Source organism: Mesoplodon mirus (genome assembly GCF_964341445.2).
Source record: "Mesoplodon mirus genome assembly, chromosome: 11".
Classification (NCBI taxonomy): Eukaryota; Metazoa; Chordata; class Mammalia; order Artiodactyla; family Ziphiidae; genus Mesoplodon; species Mesoplodon mirus.
Genome location: NC_138987.1, coordinates 50853460 through 50874716, shown reverse-complemented (window position 1 = coordinate 50874716; position 21257 = coordinate 50853460).

Genomic DNA, 21257 nt, shown 5'->3' with positions numbered 1-21257 from the left:
TGTCTAGATTTATGAAAATCCTAAACCCATTCCAGTCATTTAAGGCCATAAGTTCAAATTTTGCTCTTGTCAAGTCAGGACTCCAAAAAAAATAAAAAATAAACAAATGTACGTATTCTTACCAATTATACAACAAAGGGAATATCTCCTAAATCACCCTCAATTCTTCCCCCAAGAGGAATTTTTATTCAATAATTAAGTTTTAAACATAACTCTTACTAACAGGAATATATTTCCCTTATCAGCCTGTTATCCTTTCAGGTGAGGCCAATGCCTTTGACAGAGATCCATAAAAATTACTTTCTGAGAGTAGATTAACAGTCACACTTTCTACACAAATTGCTTTTCTTAGCAATTTAAATTATATGAAGTTTTATTCAATTCCATCATTTATTCTTATTTTTAAAGAGCATACTTGAACCAATATTTGTATTCATTTACTTGTTGACTTTTCGAAGGCCCTTTATCTGCTCGAATGCTCCAGAATCCTGTGTGCTCCTTGACAACTGAAAGGGTTAGGGAAGCTAGGATATCTCTGTATTCTTTCACAGCTCCTAGTGTCCAAGTAACTTCAATTTATTTTAAACTCTTCATGGACTTCAGGTTGTGTGAAATTTTAGTTACACCCTTTTGCAATAAAATTAATATGTATCAGATGTCAGAGAAAATAATGCTAGCATCATAGTTTGGGTCTCAAGCAGTTTATTTTCAGTAACTTCAACAATATTAATATATCACTGTAAAGAACTCTTTAGTTCATGATAGATAAGTCATTTTTAGAAAGTAATAATCATAATGCAGTTAATATCAGGAGCCTAAGAAATGCGGAGGATTCTGCTTGAATCAAATGGCCAAAATGACTCACTGGCATATGATAGCTAAGTCCTTTCTTTCTTTGCATCGAGTTCCTAAATCCGGGGTTCACCAAAATTCCTGTTCCCTCAGCTACTCTTTTATCTCAGTCATCTCTCCAGAGTTTTAGACTGTCGTGCGCAGGAGACAAATGTAAGAAGAGAGAACTGTGGGATGACAATGCGTGTAATGGAGCAGAATGTATGGCCCACTAGTGTCCCTCACCATCCAAACAGCACTTTGTCTCCCTCCTCCCTTCCCCCCAAGCTGACAGTCCCATATGACTGCTCAAATGCCATTTGAAGTGGTAGCCCCAGGCTTTGAGTTTAAAATCCTTTATAACCTGCACACAAAACCAGTATTTTTTTAAAAAAAATTCACAACACAGAAACATCCTACAATAGTAGGAGGCCTACTCAACATACAAGAATATGCAAACAAGCAGGTGTTTCATTTAGGCACTCTGAAATTTGACACCCTAAAATCTGAAGCCATAAACAGTTGAAAAGTACAACACACATTTAGGTGGCAAACTAAATAAATGGAGAGCTTTATTTCCACTTTCTCTTGTGTTGCCCTCCTGCCCATGCACATAACCAGCTATCTGGTCTCTTGATTTATCACTGTCCTCTATGTTCAAAATGATATTGCTGATGGCTGACGGTGTTGTTTTACATGTGTGAAAGTGTGGCAAAAAGATGGCTGCAGTGACCAGCAGTTCTATCCATAAGGCATATGCAGGAAGGCAGCCATTTGGTTTACGGCTGTTGCAGCAATCTCCACAGCGTGTTACTGTTTATGGCTTTGGGCTCTTCACCTTGCATGCTACCTGACACCTTGACTCCAAACAAGTGACCTACTTTTCACTTCATGATCTGCTGTTGCTGTTTCCTGGCATTTTAGAGCCAGGCTGTCTCATTTGAAAACATACCTCTGTGTATCCTTTTAACACCTCTCCTGTGTCTTCAGCAATTCGCTCTGCTTCAGTTCCTCAGACAGCTGATACTTGCATATTCTAGTGTCAGAACTGAGACAACTGGTGTGGGTGAGAGGCGGGGAAAGACTTCTGACTCACTAAATGTCTCTCACAACCTGTCATATGACTTGTAATTCTTATTATTGTTAAGGCACTGTCAATTTACATCCACAGTTAAAATGTGAAAGGTCCCCATAAATGATATACGGAAACAATAACCAATAATACCATAATAGTCACTATATCTTTAACATCTACTCTGAGCTAGCCACTGTATGTAATTGCCCTTAAAACCCAAAAACTCCTGCAAGGAGTTATTACTGTCTTGAATCCATTATACAGATGAAGAAAGTGAGATTCCAGAAGGACTACGTAACTTTTTCAGGATGGAAGATTTTCTAGCAAGTGACAGGGTGAGATTCAAATCCAGGACTGTCTGACCCCAAAGCTCAAGGCTGCCACAGTGTATGTTGATAATGCAGAGGAATGGCCTTGGTCAATCATTCACACTGAGCACAGGAGCTGGGATGCTCCGTAAATGTTTGATGAATCTGTGAATGAGCACCTTGCTGTGAATTAGTTTACCAGACTGGCTTCCGGTTACCTGGCAGGTATTCTGAGCAAGTGAGAGCCTGGACAAGTTTGCTATGGTAGGAGGAAGGAAAGGAACAGTCTAGAGCAGAGGGTCCAGCACCAGCAGGCTGGGGTGAGACACCACCCAGAGAAACCAGGGAAGAATCACAAAATTACTGTAATGTTAGAAGGACAGCAGTGAGGAGAATGGAAAGAAAAAACCCAGCAAGATAAGAAAGTACCAAAACAACTCGGGGATCTATTGTTGCTCAAAGATGACTATGCTGCTCTCATCCCTTCTTTACCCGCTTTAACATCTCACATACAACATCACACAGCTAGGCAGTCATGGATGTGAGAGTAGAACCCAGAGCTTCTCCCACTGGGAAATACAGCCTCCCATCTGCACATTCAGACTTTAAATTCTTGGAGGTGCAATTTACCTCACTTTGAGCTGTATTTTTCTCAGGCACATTACGCATTCTCTCAAATGTATTTCTATCCAGACTTGAACTGTAGAACAGAAAGATCTACATCCTTTTGAACACTGTATGATCAGGCCACCCAAGATGGCTGTTCTCTTGCTCTCTGTACATCCCTGCTCCACCAGTCCCTGCCTCACCTACACCCTACTCACATGACTGACCTTCTCTCTTAATCATAGAGCCTAATCAGTAAATGCCTACATACTTGCCCTGGCTCCAGCTAGTGATTGTTCTAATCTTTAGATCAGAACAACTCTTCTGTGATAGCTTATCAAAGGGGAGGTGAGGGGCCTGCTCCTCTGCTGGTTTCCCTGGTAACCGAAGAGCCAACTTGACGTCAGCTCTCCCTATAACTTCGCCCCCTCCCCAGTAGCGAAGACGGCTGCCATGTCCTGCCTGCCATCGGTGTTGTGGTGTTGCTCCAGGACCTCGCCTCAGACACGTAAGCCCCCCTCCCCACCATCCGTTAAACCATAGATGGCTCAGTCGTTGACTCTAGGCTCTGCAGTCTTGAGGCTGGGCAAGTACAGGGCTTGCAGTGCTGTGGGGTGCAGCCCACAACACTTATTCTAGCCCCATTATAGACATCTAAGATGTGCCGCAACAATGAGAATATACCTGAGGATCCCCTGGGGAGTCTCTCCCTCTGCTCCACTTCACTGTTAACCAGCTAGGATAGTGACATGGAAAACACCAGGGCACTGACAATGGCTGTGGGGTGAAGGAAGGAAGGAGGGAGGAAAGATGGGATGGAAGGGATAGAGTGAGGGAGGGAAGAAAAACAATCTTTAAAAACAAACAGGATCAAAGTTAAAGTGGATTGGAGGTTATCGTGTCTAGAGCCAGGGAAAGTGAACTGTGATTTAACTGGACCTGTTTAACTGGTGCTGTTGTCCTGTGAAAGAACGGTTCAGGAAGAAACAACAGCCAATGAGTAAGGGCTGTGAAATGAGTTTCTTTGAGAGGGAGCCTAATGAACCCTGGCAAGAGAAATGGACTGATGTGGGCTGCCACAGCAGAGGACTACTGCATAAAGAAATAAGCTGTGCTTTATTTCTGAGGAAGGAAAAAAAAGAAGATTTCAGGATGTGAAAGGTGAAAAGGAAAAACAGTTCAGAAAACTTGAATGAAACCCAGCACCCAGCATCATCGGGAAGACTGGTAAAGGTATTATTATGAGTGTAGGTGGGATGGGCCCACTGAGCCAGTGAGTCACGTGACTCCAAGCAGCACAGTTCTAATAGTGAGGCCAAATGGAACTGGACCTGGGAGCTGAGTGGCAGATTCAGCTTGCTCTTAATGAGAGAGACCAGCCTAGTCCTAGGATCGAAGTAAACTGGTTTAATAAGATTGATCAGGGAATTCCCTGGCAGTCCAGTGGTTAGGACACAGCACTCTCACTGCCGAGGGCCCGGGTTCAATCCCTGGTTGGGGAACTAAGATCCCACAAGCCGTGTGGTGTGGCCAGAAAAAAGAAAAAAAAAAAAAAAAGGATTGATCAGAATTGCCAGGTGAAAAGGCTAGTGATGAATGAACTGGGAGGTAGAAATGAGAAGTACATGGAAGAATCCGTTAACTAGTGAAAACTTTGCCAACCTTATAACTGAATAGCAAGCACAAAGGTAAGAATTTGCCATTTCTTTCTCTGGTATATCAATATATCCTTCACTTTCCTTTTACTGCAGTAAATCCAAGGTGCACATGACTTGTATTAAAATGTGCTGCACTGCAGTGAGTAAAGAGAAAGAAAAGGTGAGATGAGTCTCCATGCTCCTGAGGAGTCCTTGGTCACATTCCACTCAATTCTCCAACAAGCTTGACTCTCTACTGACAACAGGTCAGACATAACTGACATGAAACACCAGAGAGAAATTGTTCCTAAGAGTTTTCTCTTTTAGGAGCTGTCTCTGAGAACTCATTTAAGAGAGAACAGATAAAATAATGTCCAATCTAAGGTGGTAGGTAACAAAGAAGGAGGTACAAACCAGGATTGTAAGATGACATCATAAATTCAGAGAGGGAATATTGATACCTGTTTACAGTGTTATTTGGCAAAGCTAGGCAACAAACAGGCTCCTAAATATTTTTTCAAGACAGTGAAGACTTTGAATTCCTAAATAACACTGAGTCAATATTTAGGAAAATGTTGAAATTCAAAAACTATATGCCAAATGTTTCAGTTATTATAGAAGTGAGTCTTGCTAAAGTTTAAAAATGTCTTTTAAAGAATAGAGAAACATTTATATATTTTGTAAGGTCTACAGTATTTCTAAATCTGATAAAGAATGCATATTTATCTGCTTTTGTACAGAGGAATATTTTTAGGTCTAGGAGGATTTGCTTCTCTTATTTAGCAAAGTTAAAGGAAAACTTTGACACTTTCTATCTTGTGATTACAGGGAATGTAGAATACCAACTAGCTGTGATTCACCTTTAAAACTACATGTATCCCTTGCTAACCAAATTCTTGCTCATTGTTATCCAAAATTCAGAAACCAAAGGGATTTGGGAAACAACATCTCTCATTTTACAAACCTGCTCTCCTGGGTCTCTATGAACTAAACAGAACAGTTTTGGTGAAACAAAATCTCTCACTTATGAAATATATGTGGCTGCTAATAACGGAGACTGGAAATAATAGTGGCTTAAATAGCATGAAAGATGTTTTTCTTTTTTTTTTTTTAATATTTAAATATTTATTTATTTATTTGGTTGCACCGGATCTTAGTTGCGGCTCCAGGATTCCTTAGTTGTGGCTCATGGCCTCCTTTGTTGCAGCATACGGGCTCCTTAGTGTGGCATGTGAACTCTTAGTTGCGACATGAATGTGGGATCCAGTTCCCTGACCAGGGAGCGAACCCAGGCACCCTGCATTGGGAGCGTGGAATCTTATCCACTGCGCTACCATGGAAGTCCCGGAAGATGTTTTTCTTACATGTAAAGGAAGTCTGAAGGTAGGCGTGCCAGGTCTGATATGAGAGAGAGATTCCCCTCTGTCTTTCTTTTCCACTCTCCAGATTTGTGGCTTTTCTCATCAAGGTTGCCTCAGGTCCAAGACAGCAGCTAAAACTTCAGCCCTCACATCCTCATTCTAGTAAGAAACAGGAGGAAGTGGGAAATTAAAAAGGGTTCTCACCAGCTATTTAGCCTTGTTTTAAGAAGCCTTCAAGACTCACCCAACAGCTTTTCCATCTCATGGCCAGAATTTAATCACAAGGTCACATCAAGCTGCAAGTGAGGTAGAAATGCAAACTTTTATCTGGGTACCTTGCCATACCAAATAAAATCTGAGCTTTCTTGTTAAGAAAGAATAATATTGTGTAGTACCCACCAGTCTCACCGAAAGTTATTAAAAATACATATGATCCAATATATTATTCAATGACTTTTAAACATTCCCTTTCCTGGAATTCATTGTACTACTGTGCCCATCATTAACATATAAAATGTAAGTTAACTCCTTTACTGGCACATCCCTAAATAAAAGTCACCACATGAATCTAGTCTACCCCTAAAAAACAGAATAAGATACACTGAAGCTTTAGTATAGTCTTTGTTAAGGAGCTGTACTTAGTAAAATGTTAATCCGTTTTGGATCCCAACAATGAAATTATGGTTTTCAGACATCTCCAAAGAGTAGTTTAGGATGAGAGTGAAGGGGCCTTAACCCTCCCATAATCTTGCTCAGCTCTAACTCCACACCCCCCCTCAATTATTTGATATGAATGGTTTTCTCAAGTTTATCTCACACACAGATACACATACACAAGCACAAACCCCCCTGCTAGGTTAGCTCAGCTTCACAATCCCTTGCCCTGCTTTCAAACTAGACTACAGATTCCAGCCCCAAATTCCTCTAATATGGAAATGCTGAAGTTGTCTCTGTTGTGACTACGAAAATACTTAAAGGACATAGAAGGTTGTCCCCCATTTTGGACTTAGTATTAGAGAGGCTTTCTCATGCGTGCTCTTAAAATGTTAGGTGAGCTTTTAGGTGTGAGTTAGAATCCCTAGAAAAGACAAAGAAACAGGGAAGGAAAGAGCACTGTATTTTCCAAGTAGTTTGCAAATACCCCCATTAGCCATTTAAACCATCCTACTCACATGAAGATATTAGAGATAATGAGATTGAGGTTCAAGATCCTGTTGCCAAGGCACTTCTCCAAAGCAGGGTGAAAAAATCCCACTTTAAATAATGCATTAAAAAGCTGGTTGCCTTGTGCTTTCCTGCACTTTGATTCCAATATGCATCCTTGTAATTATAAACAGCTCTTTTGAACCAAAGCGTTCACTGTTTCATTAGAAAGTACATATCACTTAAGATTACTTCAGCCCAGATTTCACTCAGGTAGAGTAACAAAGCAATATTATTTGCTTGAACTGATCTTTAACCCAAACTGCTCTGTTTCCTTGGTGATTCATTCAAACACACAGAGCCCCACTGAAATGGAAGAATCTTCTGTGGTATACTCTATTGTGTTAAAAGTTTCAGCAATATTGCCAGGTGTTTATTACAGGTTGTTGGGGGTTATAATTACATGCATATAAAAAGTTGCTTAATGCTTGATCTTTTTTTTTTATGAGCAAGGGTTATTTTTCTTATTTGATGCTTTATAACTCTAAGGAAATGTATATGAGACAAAGCAGTTAACAGTGATATTGTGGTTTTATGAACCTATATAAGAAACCAACATTGGATCATTGCTTTTGATGTTTGGAAATTCAATCTAACTTTACTTGCTCTGTTTTTAATGACATTATTTTGAAACATACTGTATGTTTCATACTGTATACTTCAAAAGTACAGTATTGTGTTGAACTTAATTCCAACTAGCAGATATGAAGCCTAACACACACTGAGCACCTAATACATGTCAAAAGCTTTATAAAATCGTATCTTACTTGATGTCCATGACAATCATGAGACATCAGTATTGACATAAGAGAAAACTGAGACTCAGGTTAAAAATTTTTGTTCAGGGACATATAGCTTCTACATGGCTTTTTATCCTGTAACACGGTTTGTTCTTTAGGAAAGCCTAAAGCAAACAGTTCAGCTCTTTACAATAAATTATCTCACAAAGTAAAGAAGAAATTATTGCTTCCATCAAGTTTCTCATTCAGAGACAAGGTGGATGAATGATTCTTTATGTTTTATGTATATACCCATTATATACAAACGTGTACTACTTATGTTAATGCTGTACACACTGTATTTTCTTCCATTGTATAAAAACTTTATGGAGGATGTGAGTTTTTATTTTTCATTATTTTTTAACATCTTTATTGGAGTATAATTGCTCCACAATTGTGTGTTAGTTTCTGCTTTATAACAAAGTGAATCAGCTATACATATACATACATCCCTATATCTCCTCCCTTTTGTGTCTCCCTCCCACCCTCCCTATCCCACCCCTCTAGGTGGTCACAAAGCACCAAGCTGATCTCCCTGTGCTATGCAGCTGCTTCCCACTAGCTATCTATTTTACATTTGGTAGTATATATATGTCCATGCCACTCTCACTTCGTCCCAGCTTATCCTTCCCCTTCCCCGTGTCCTCAAGTCCATTCTCTACATCTGCGTCTTTATTCCTGTCCTGTCCCTAGATTCTTCAGAACCATTTTTTTTTCTTTTTTTAGATTCCATATATATGTGTTAGCATATGGTATTTGTTTCTCTCTTTCTGAATTACTTCACTCTGTATGACAGACTCTAGGTCCATCCACCTCACTATAAATAACTCAATTTCGTTTCTTTTTATAGCTGAGTAATATTCCACTATATATATGTGCCACATCTTCTTTACCCATTCATCTGTCAATGGACACTTAACGTTGCATCCATGGCCTGGCTATTGTAAATAGAACTGCAATGAACATTGTGGTACATGACTCTTTTTGAATTATGGTTATCTCAGGGTATATGCCCAGTAGCGGAATTACTCATAGTTCTATTTTTAATTTTTTGAGGACCCTCCTTACTGTTCTCCATAGAGGCTGTATCAACTTACATTCCCACTAACAGTGCAAGAGGGTTCCCTTTTCTCCACATGCTTTCCAGCATTTATAGTTTGTAGATTTTTTGATGATGGCCATTCTACTGGTGTGAGGTGATACCTCACTGTAGTTTTGATTTGCATTTCTCTAATGATTAGTGATGTTGAGCATTCTTTCATGTGTTTGTTGGCGATCTGTATATCTTCTTTGGAGAAATGTCTATTTAGGTGCTCTGCCATTTTTGGATTGGGTTTTTTTTTTTTTTTTTTTTTTTTTTATTGAGCCGCTTGAGCTACTTGTAAATTTTGGAGATTAATCCTTTGTCACTTGCTTCATTTGAAAATATTTTCTCCCATTCTGAGGGTTGTCCTTTCATCTTGTTTATGTTTTCCTTTGCTTTGCAAAAGCTTTTAAGTTTCATTAGGTCCTATTTGCTTATTTTGTTTTTATTTCCATTTCTCTAGGAGGTGGGTCAAAAAGGATCTTGCTGTGATTTATGTCATAGAGTGCTCTGCCTACGTTTTCCTCTAAGAGTTTGATAGTGTCTGGCTTTACATTTAGGTCTTTAATCCATTTTGAGTTTATTTTTGTGTATGGTGTTAGGGAGTGCTCTAATTTCATTTTTTTACATGCAGCTGTCCAGTTTTCCAAGCACCACTTATTGAAGAGGCTGTCTTTTCTCCATTGTATAGTCTTGCCTCCTTTATCAAAAATGTGACCATATGAGAGTGGGTTTATCTCTGGGCTTTCTATCCTATTCCATTGATCTGTATTTCTGTTTTTGTGCCAGTACCATACTGTCTTGATTACTGTAGCTTTGTAGTATAGTCTGAACTCAGGGAGCCTGATTCCTCCAGCTCCATTTTTCTTTCTCAAGATTGCTTTGGCTATTCAGGGTCTTTTGTGTTTCCATAAAAATTGTGAAATTTTTTGTTCTAGTTCTGTGAAAAATGCCACTGGTAGTTTGATAGGGATTGCATTGAATCTGTAGATTGCTTTGGGTAGTATAGTCATTTTCACAATGTTGAGTCTTCCAAACCAAGAACATATTATATCTCTCCATCTGTTTGTATCATCTTTAATTTCTTTCATTGGTGTTTTATAGTTTTCTGCATACTTTTGTCTTTTGTCTCCTTAGGTAGTTTTATTCTTAGGTATTTTATTCTTTTTGTTGCAATGGTAAATGGGAGTGTTTCCTTTCAGATTTTTCATCATTAGTGTATAAGAATCCAAGAGATTTCTGTGCATTAATTTTGTACCCTGCTACTTTACCAAATTCATTGATTAGCTCTAGTAGTTTTCTGGTAGCATCCATAAGATTCTCTATGTATAGTATCATGTCATCTGCAAACAGTGACAACTTTAATTCTTCTTTCCCGATTTGGATTCCTTTTATTTCTTTTTCTTCTCTGATTGCTGTGGCTAAAACTTCCAAAACTATGTTGAATAATAGTGGTGAGAGTGGGCAACCTTGTCTTGTTCCTGATCTTAGTGGAAATGGTTTCAGTTTTTCACCATTGAGAACGATGTTGGCTGTGGGTTTGTCATATATGGTCTTTATTATGTTGAGGTATGTTTCCTCTCTGCCTACTTTCTGGAGGGTTTTCTTCATAAATCAGTGTTAAATTTTGTCGAAAGCCTTCTCTGCATCTACTGAGATGATCATATGTTTTTTCTCTTTCAATTTGTTAATATGGTGTATCACATTGATTGATTTGTGTATATGGAAGAATCCTTGCATTCCTGGGATAAACCACTTTGATCATGGTGTATGATCCTTTTAATGTGCTGTTGGATTCTGTTTGCTAGTATTTTGTTGAGGACATTTGCATCTATGTTCGTCAGTGATATTGGCCTGTAGATTTCTTTCTTTGTGACATCCTTTTCTGGTTTTAGTATCAGGGCAATGGTAACCTTGTAGAATGAGTTTGGGAGTGTTCCTCCTTCTGCTGTCTTTTGAAAGAGTTTGAGAAGGATAAGTGTTAGCTCTTCTCTAAATGTTTGATAGAATTCGCCTGTGAAGCTATCTGGCCCTAGGCTTTTGTTTGTTGGAAAATTTTTAATCACAGTTTCAATTTCAGTGCTTATGATTGGTCTATTTATATTTTCTATTTCTTCCTGGTTCAGTCTTGGAAGGTTGTGCTTTTCTAAGAATTTGTCCACTTCTTCCAGGTTGTCCATTTTATTGGCATATAGTTGTTTGTAGTAATCTCTCATGAGCCTTTGTATTTCTGCAATGTCAGTTGTTACTTCTCCTTTTTCATTTCTAATTCTAATGACTTGAGTCTTGTCCCTTTTTTTCCTGATGAGTCTGGCTAATGGTTTATCAATTTTGTTTATCTTCTTAAAGGACCATCTTTTAGTTTTATTGATCTTTGATCAATATTGATCTTTAGTTTTATTGACTACTGTTTCTTTCATTTCTTTTTCATTTATTTCTGATCTGATCTTTATGATTTCTTTCCTTCTGGTATTACTGGGTTTTTTTTTTTTGTTGTTCTTTGTTCTCTAATTGTCCTAAGTATAAGGTTAGGTTGCTTATTTGAGATGTTTCTTCTTTCTTAAGGTAGGATTGTATTGCTATAAACTTCCCTCTTAGAACTGCTTTTGCTGCATCCCATAGGTTTTGGGTCATCGTGTTTTGATTGTCATTTGTTTCTAGGTATTTTTGACTTCCTCTTTGATTTCTGCAGTGATCTCTTTGTTATTAAGTAGTGTATTGTTTAGCTTCCATGTATTGTATTTCTTACAAATTTTTTCCTTTAATTGATATTTAGTCCTATAGCGTTGTGGTCGGAAAAGATACTTGATATGATTTCAATTTTCTTAAATTTACCAAGTCTTGATTTGTGACCCAAGATATGATCTATCCTGGAGAAGGTTCCATGAGCACTTGAGAACAAAGTGTATTCTGTTGTTTTTGGATGGAATGTCCTATAAATATCAATTAAGTCCATCTTGTTTAATGTTTCATTTAAAGCTTGTGTTTCCTTTTTTATTTTCATTTTGGATGATCTGTCCATTGGTGAAAGTGGTGTGTTAAAGTCCCCACTATGATTGTGTTACTGTCGATTTCCCCTTTTATGGCTGTTAGCAATTGCCTTATGTATTGAGGTGCTCCTATGTTGCGTGCATAAATATTTACAATTGTTATATCCACTTCTTGGATTGATACCTTGATCATTATGTAGTGTCCTTCTTTGTCTCTTTTAATAGTCTTTATTTTAAAGTCTACTTTGTCTGATAGGAGAATTGCTACTCCAGCTTTCTTTTGATTTCCATTTGCATGCAATATCTTTTTCCATCCCCTCACTTTCAGTCTATATGTGTCCCTAGGTCTGAAGTGGGTCTCTTGTAGACAGCATATATATGGGTCTTGCTTTTGTATCCATTCAGCCAGTCTATGCCTTTTGGTTGGAGCATTTAAACCATTTACATTTAAGGTAGTTATTGATATGTATGTCCCTATTACCATTTTCTTAATTGTTTAGGGTTTGTTATTGTAGGTCTTTTCCTTCCTTGTGTTTTCTGCCTAGAGAAGTTCCCTTAGCATTTCCTGTAGAGCTGGTTGGGTGGTGCTGAATTCTCTTAGCTCTTGCTTGTCTGTAAACGTTTTAATTTCTCCATTGAATCTGAATGAGATCCTTGCTGGGTAGAATAATCTTGGTTGTAGGTTTTTTCCTTTCTTCACTTTAAATATGTCCTGCCAGTCCCTTCTGGCTTGCAGAGTTTCTGCTGAAAGATCAGCTGTTAACCTTATGTGTTATTTGTTGTCTTTCCTTTTCTGCTTTTAATATTTTTTCTTTGTATTTAATTTTTGATAGTTTGATTAATATGTGTCTTGGTGTGTTTCTCCTTGGATTTATCCTGTATGGGACCCTCTGCACTTCCTAGACTTGTCAACTATTTCCTTTCCCATATTAGGGAAGTTTTCAACTATAATCTCTTCAAATATTTTCTCAGTCCCTTTCTTTTTCTCTTCTTCTTCTGGGACCCCTATAATTCGAATGTTGGTGTGTTTAATGTTGTCCCAGAGGTCTCTGAGACTGTCCTCAATTCTTTTCATTCTTTTTTCTTTATTCTACTCTGCGGTAGTTATTTCCACTATTTTATCTTCCAGGTCACTTATCCATTCTTCTGCCTCAGTTATTCTGCTATTGATTACTTCTAGAGAATTTTTAATTTCATTTATTGTGTTGTTCATCATTGTTTGTTTGCTCTTTAGTTTTTCTAGGTCTTTGTTAAACGTTTTTTGTACTTTCTGCATTCTTATCAAGATTTTGGATCATCTTTGCTATCATTACTCTGAATTCTTTTTCAGGTAGACTGCCTATTTCCTCTTCATTTTTCCAGTCTGGTGGGTTTTTACCTTGCTCCTTCATCTGCTGTGTGTTTCTCTATCTTCTCACTTTACTTAACTTACTGTGTTTGGGGGTCTCCTTTTCGCAGACTGCAGGTTCGTAGTTCCCGTTGTTTTTGGTGTCTGCCCCCAGTGGCTAAGGTCGGTTCAGTGGGTTGTGTAGGCTTCCTGGTGGAGGGGACTGGTGCCTGTATTCTGGTGGATGAGGCTGGATCTTATCTTTCTGTTGGGCAGGACCATGTCTGGTTGTGTGTTTTGGGGTTTCTGTGACCTTATTATGATTTTAGGCAGACTCTCAGATAATGGGTGGGGCTGTGTTCCTGTCTTGCTTGTTGTTTGGCATAGGGTGTCTAGCACTGTAGCTTGCTGTTCATTGAGTGGAGCTGGGTCTTAGCGTTCAGATGGAGACCTCTGGGAGAGCTTTTGTCATTTGATATTACGTTGAGCCAGGGGGTCTCTAGTCGACCAATGTGCTGAACTCGACTCTCCTACCTCAGAGGCACAGGCCTGATATCCGGCTGGAAGACCAAGACCCTGTCAGCCACACAGCTCAGAAGCAGAGGGAGAAAATCAGAAAGAAAATAAATAAACAAATAAAGTTATTAAAATAAAAAATAAAAAGTAATTATTTAAAATTTAAAAAATTAAAAATTAATAAAGAAGAGAAAGAACAACCAAATCAAAAACTAAATCCATCAATGATAACAAGTGCTAAAAAGTGTACTAAAAAAAAAAAAAAACAGACAGAACCCTAGGAAAATGGTAAAAGCAAAGCTATACAGACAAAATCACACAAAGAAGCATACACATTCACACTCACAAAAAGGGCAAAAGGCAAAAAAATATGTGTATCATTGCTCCCAAAGTCCCCCACCTCAATTTTGGGATAATTCGTTGTCTATTCACATATTCCACAGATGCAGGGTAGTACATTAAGTTGATTGTGAAGATTTAATCTGCTGCTCCTGAAGCTGCTGGGAGAAATTTCCCTTTCTCTTCTTTGTTCGCACAGCTCCTGGGTTCAGCTTTGGATTTGGCCCTGCCTCTGCGTGTAGGTCACCTGAGGGCATCATTTCTGGCCCAGACAGTATGGGGTTAAAGGAGCAGCTGATTAGGGGGCTCTGGCTCGCTCAGGCCAGGGGCAGGGAGGGGTACAGATGAGGGGCGAGCCTGCGGCGGCAGAGGCCAGCATGACGTTGCAGCAGCCTGAGGTGCACCATGTGTTCTCCTGTGGAAGTTGTCCCTGGATCACAGGACCCTGACAGTGGCCGGCTGCACAAGTTCCCGGGAGGGGAGGTGTGGATGGTGACCTGTGCTTGCTCACAGGCTTCTTGGCGGCTGCAGCAGCAGCCTTAGCATCTCATGCCCGTCTCTGGGGTCCGCGCTGATAGCCGTGGCTCGTGCCCGTCTCTGGAGCTCGTTTAGGCAGTGCTTTGAATCCCCTCTCCTCGTGCACCCCGAAACAATGGTCTCTTGCCTCTTCAGCAGGTCCAGACTTTTTCCCAGACTCCCTGCCAGCTAGCTGTGGCGCACTAGCCCCCTTCAGGCTGTATTCACGCCGCCAACCCCAGTCCTCTCCCTGGGATCTGACCTCTGAAGCCCCAGCCTCAGCTCCCAGCCCCCGCCCGCCCCGGCGGGTGAGCAGACAAGCCTGTCGGTCTGGTGAGTGCTGGTCGGCAGTGATTCTCTGTGCAGGAATCTCTGCCTTGCCCTCTGCACCCCTGTTGCTGCACTCTCTTCCGTGGCTCTGAAGCTTCTCCCCCGCCACGCCCCCATCTCCATCAGTGAAGGGGCTTCCTAGTGTGTGGAAACTTTTCCTCCTTCACAGCTCCCTCCCACTGGTGCAGGTCCCGTCCCTATTCTTTTGTCTCTGTTTTTTCTTTTTTCTTTTGCACTACCCGGGTACGTGGGGAGTTTCTTACCTTTTGGGAAGTCTGAGGTCTTCTACCAGCATTCAGTAGGTGTTTTGTAGGAGTTGTTCCACAGGTAGATGTATTTCTGATGTATTTGTTGGGAGGAAGGCGATATCCACGTCTCACTCCTCCACCATCTTGAAGCTGCCTTGGATGTGAGTTTTTAAATGTCATTATTTGACAATTGACCAGACAGATCTAGGTCAGAAGTACTAAACTACAAGTTGATAGTTCAGATATGACCTGCAGTCATGGCTTTTTTTTTTCTTTTCTCACTCATTGGGATTTTAAAAAATTTAAACAGAGATTTTACATAAAATCCCAATTTCTGAGTTTATTTGAAAATCATAGGATTGGTTGCCCAGGCCCAGACTCCCATGGAGTTGGAGTTGAGTAGTAGCAGCTCCCTTTAGATTGAGCCTGTGGTCCATCCGGGTACTGCAGCCTCCATCTGTCACCTTTATTCATTTATGTTATTTAACTGCCCTTGGGATGCATTTGATTTGTGACTTCTGAGGTTCTAAGCACCAGCTCCACCAAATTGTAAAAAGTATAAATTCTAAGACTATTTTTCAGATCCAAGATCCATCTCCCCTCCTACAGTAATTGCCTTTCATTCATGGAGCAGTGTGCACTGGGTAAACCAGCCAACTTGGCCAAGGATGATTTGATACCTGAGCCAAGCAGGATCAATCATATGCTCTCCTAGGAATGTGGAACTTAGAAACAACTATTCAATCTCTGCATATGGCTAGAACTGTGACTGTCAATTGGGAAGGGTAAGGTGGCCATATTCTGTCATTTTGAGTGCACAAGTAGAGAGATCCTGTTAGGAGAGAGAGAGAAAAAGAGAGAAGCAGAAATGAAGCCAGGCTCTTGGGATACATGAGATTCTCCTGTATTCTTATAATAAATCCTGTTATTTGCATACATTGGCTTAAATGGTTTCCGTCTCTTGTAAACACTTGCCCTAGCCTTAAAATCTGCTGACTTCCTCTCTCTATCCCTCAGATTTTCAAATATCTGAAAGTTAAAAAATAAAACCTGATAATACATCATTCAGCCTGTCAGATGGGATTATATTGGTGCTCAAATAAGTCTACCTGTGTTCTTTCAAAATTTTAAACCGTTATACAAATCGAAGGTAGTATTATTATGACAGTTCTGACAAATGTTTAACATCTGGAGACATAATAGATGAGGAAAAGTGGGAAAATATTCATGCTTAGAGCAGAGGATTCATATATATAAATTATAGGAATAAGAATACATAATTTGATAGGGCCGACAATAAGGTGCCACTGTTTTACATCAGTTTTTAAAGAAAGAGGTAGGGTGAGAGGAGGCAATTTTTATAACTGTCTGAGTAGTCACTGCTAAAAACATAAAAATAGTTACCATAAAAATAAAGGTTTTTTAAGGAAAAATCTTGCAATGCAGATTTTTCAAAAGAAATTTGGTTGACTTGCATAAACTAATTGGAACTATTTCCAAACAGTTGTTTTACTGAGTGGATATACAATCATTTAAATTACCAAAGAATCATACAGTTTGATAGCTTAAAAAAGCATTCTTGGAAAACTGTTCAGCATCCTTATTTTGCAGTTCCACTGAGGATAAGTGACTTATCAACATTCATTTCCACATGTATAATAAAAGTCATCAAGATCTTTTAAATTCCAGAAATGTTTACAGAGCACTGTGATCATGATTATACCCCAATTTGAGAAACAGTGTATTGAACGGAAGAACAAATGAATAAATAAGTAATAAATACATGTGAGATGCAAAAAGGAGCAAGATGAAGTCCTTGATATCAAGGATTACACAGTCTAATAGGAAGACTGCAGTAAGTTCAAGTACATCTATGACTACAGAAAAGATTAAGAGAGGTGCTAGAACAGACACACAAAATGCTAAAGGCATTTAAAGAAACAAGACTTCTTAGATATTTGACACTGAAAAAAGGTTTCATGGAAGTTGATATGGCTCCAAAGGATGGGTTAACTATTAAAAGGCAGAGACAGCAGAAAAGTGCTGGGTGTGTAACTAGGGAGTGAGGAGTTGTCTGCCAGATCAGTAAAACAGCATAAGACAGTGCAGTGTAGTTTGACTGGGGCATAGGGCACAGTTAGAAAAGACATGGCAGAGGGCCTTGGGTGCCAGGCTGACAAGCTTGGACCATATTCTGTAGGTAGTGGGAGGCATTGAGAGTCAGCATGTGGGGGATTGACCAGTCAAAGAGCATTTCAGGAAATGAACTTGACACCTGAGCATGGATTTGTTCATATGGGGCCAATATAGAAAATAATATAAGGTAAGGTAAGAAGAGTAGAGCAACAAGACACAAAAAAGGGAACCCAAAGATGTTTTGCTTCTGAAAGTAAAATGGTTGAATCTATAAGATTTGGAAAATAATCAGATGTGAGGATTTGAAAGAGGTATAAGTGAGGGACTGGGTAAATGGAATACTTTATTTTTTTTAACATTAATTGCCTACTCTGTCTTCTTTTTCTTTTTTTTTAACATTAATTGCCTACTTCATTGAACTTTGCTAGGTAATTGACAAGAGTGATTCACTGAATATAGATTGGATATGGAAGAGTTCAGCCTCACAGTTCCAAATTTGAGCAATTTAATTACGATCTATGTTAATTTTGTATGTGATACATGCAATGTGGTTAATATAAGCAAGGCCTCCTAGGTCTGGAGTCAGCTGTGTAGCAGGTTAGAAGGACCTGTTTTTAAGTGATGATATCACATTGAGAAACACTGAAGTCTAGAGTAGGGCTACTTGGATGAAGATATAATGAATTCATTTTTCACATATGTCGACGAATGAGGTAAAGAAGACAGAGAAGGAGTTAAAGGGTATTAGTCAGGGTTCTCCAGAGAAACAGAATCAACGGGATGTGTGTATATTCAGAAAGAGAGATGTATTTTAAGCAAATGGCTTAGGCAATTGTGGAGACTTGACGAGTCCAAAATCTGATGGGGTAATTCTGCAGACTGGAGACTCAGGGAAGAGTTTCAATTCAATTCAAAAGGCAGTCTGCTGGCAGAATTCGTTCTCGCTCTAGAGAGTTCAGTCTTTGTTCTAATAAGGTCTTCAACTATTTGGAAGAGGCCCATCCACATTGTGGAGGACAATCAGTTTTACTCAAAGTCTACCATCTTAAACTTTAATCTCATCCCCAAAACACCCTCACAGTAACATCCAGAGTAATGTACAACAATAATACTCTGGACACTGTGGCCCAGCCAAGTTAAGAGGGGGATCAGTTTAGTGCAGCGTCAAAGAAGAGAAAAAGGAGTATGTCAAAAAGAAGCAACGATCAACAGTATCAAAAGCCTCAAACATCTGTAGCAGGTTGATGGTTGAATGGTGACACTCCAGAAGATATGTCCACATCCTAATTTTGGAACCTGTGAATGTTACTTTATTTGGAAAAAGGATCTTTGCGGATGCAATTAAGTTAAGGATACTGAAATGAAGAGATCATCCTGGATTATCTGAGTGGGTCTTAAATCCAATGACAAGCGTCCTTATGAAAGTAAGGCAGGGGAAGATTTGAGACCCCCAGACGAGGAAGAAGCAATGGGACCGTAGAGGCAGAGATTGTAGTGGTGTGGCCACAAATCAAGAAATGCCAACAGCCCCTAGAAGCTGGAAGAAGTAAGGAAAGATTCTCCCCTAGAGCCTTCAGAGGGATGGCAGCTATGATTTTGGACTTCTGGCCTTTAGAACTGTGAGAGAATAAATTTCTGTTGTCTTAGGCCACCCGCTTTGTGCTAATTTGTTAATTAGCAGCTACAGGAAACTAATAAAAACATCTGAGAATAATATAATCGATTTTGCTATCAAGAAAGAAGACATTGGTCATATTCAAGAAAATGCTTTCAACAGAGTGGTATGGAGAAAGCCATATGCAAAGGTTCTAAGACAGAGGTTCACAAACTTTCTCAGTTCATGGGGTCTTTCATAACTCAGTGATTTTTTCATAGTATCCCTAAGTCAAAAGAAATACTTAATAGTTCTGTTTATTAAGTAGTCAGTTCCAAACAACTTAATCAGTATTTATGTACTAGTAACTTAGATGCTGTTTGAAAAGTAATACATAAAAATTGAAAGAAAAAATATTTGATTTTATTTTTAAATAATCACAGTTACTTACTAATGGGATGCATGCACCTGTTACACACTACAGAACTTCCTAAATTTTGGGATTAGATAAGATGCTAGCCACTGTCATTTCCTGTTCAACACTGATTTTTGCCCTGTAATTGCTTTTATCACAGCAACCACTGAATATCCAGCTTTTCAAAGATATGACATTATAGGGCTTCCCTGGTGGCGCAGTGGTTGAGAGTCCGCCTGCCGATGCAGGGGACATGGGTTCGTGCCCGGGTCCGGGAAGATCCCACATGCCGTGGAGAGGCTGGGCCCGTGAGCCATGGCTGCTGAGCCTGCGCGTCCGGAGCCTGTGCTCCGCAACGGGAGAGGCCACAACAGTGAGAGGCCCGCGTACCGCAAAAAAAAAAAAGAAAAAAAAAAGATATGACATTATGAAAAGGAACGTAGAGCGATCTAATGTTGAAACTGTAAAATATCTCGAGCTAATATTTTGTGTGCTATCAGAAAGACATCAAGTACTACTGTGTCTCCCTCAGAATTGTGTAATATCCCCCAGGTGCTCCCATGAGTTCACTGTGCCTGGGGCATCTCTGCACACAGTTTGGAAACCATGGATTGAAGGAGTAAGAGGTGAGAAAGTGTAGATGATATTTACAAGACATTTAGTAGAAACTTAGGGAAGGAAAGCTAGAAGATATTCAAAAGATTAGGAAAGATATTCTAAAGTTAAGGGGAGAAACAACAAAAATAAAATATATTGGACAAAATTAAATATTTCTGTGCATCAAAAGACACAATCAACAGAATGAAAGGGAAACCTACAAAATGGGAGAAAATACTTGCAAGTCATATATCTGGTCAATATCCAGAATATATAAAGTACTCCTACAACTTAACGTCAAAAAAAACAAATAACCCAATTTAAAAATGAATTGAATAGACATTTCTCCAAAGAAGATATACAAAAGGCCAACAAATATATAAAAAGATGGTCAACATCACTTATCATTAGGGAAATGTAAATAAAACCCACAATGAGATACCACCTCACATCCATTAGGATGACCATTATAAAAACAAACCAAAAAGAAAATAACAAGCGTTGGCAAGGATGTGGAGAAACTGGAAACTTGTGCACTGTTCGTGGGATTGTAAAATGGTGCAGCTACTATGGAAAACAGTATGGAGTTTCCTCAAAAACATTAAAACAGAATTACCATACGATCTAGCAATTCCATTTCCAGGCATATGCTCAAAAGAACTGAAAGCAGTGACTCAGATAATTGTACACCCATGTTCATAGCAGTATTATTCAGAATAGCCAAAAAAGTGGAAGCAACCTGAGTGCCCATGATGGATGAACGGACAAATAAAATGTGGTATATACATACACTGGAATATTATCTAGCCTTTAAAAGGAAGGAAGTTCTACATGCTACAGATGGATGAAACTTGAGGACATTATGCTAAGTGAAATGAGCCAGTCAGAAAAAGACAAATACTGTATGATTCCACTTACATGAGGTACTAAGAGTAGTCAGATTCATAGAAACAGATATAGAATGTTGTTTGCCAGGACCTGGAGGTTGGGTTGGAATGGAAAGTTATTTAATGTTAATATAAAGTTTTAATTTTGCAAGAGGCAAAGAGTTTTGGAGAGTGGTTGTGCAACAGGTGAATGTATTTAACGCTACTGAATTGAACACTTAAAAATGGTTAAGATGGTAAATTTTTTTTATGTGTATTTTAACACAATGTTTTAAAAAGATAAGGTGAGCAGTCATATGACTGGGATCAAATTAAAGATGTAAGCACAAGAGATTAACCAAATAAACAGGATTTCTATCACACTCTGTTCTCTTAGATAGGTAAAATATATGTACCACTAGCACTATTTATACTCAATAAACCATTTCTCTAAAGTTAGTACAATGGTCTAATCTGAAATGAACATCAGGCATAATAA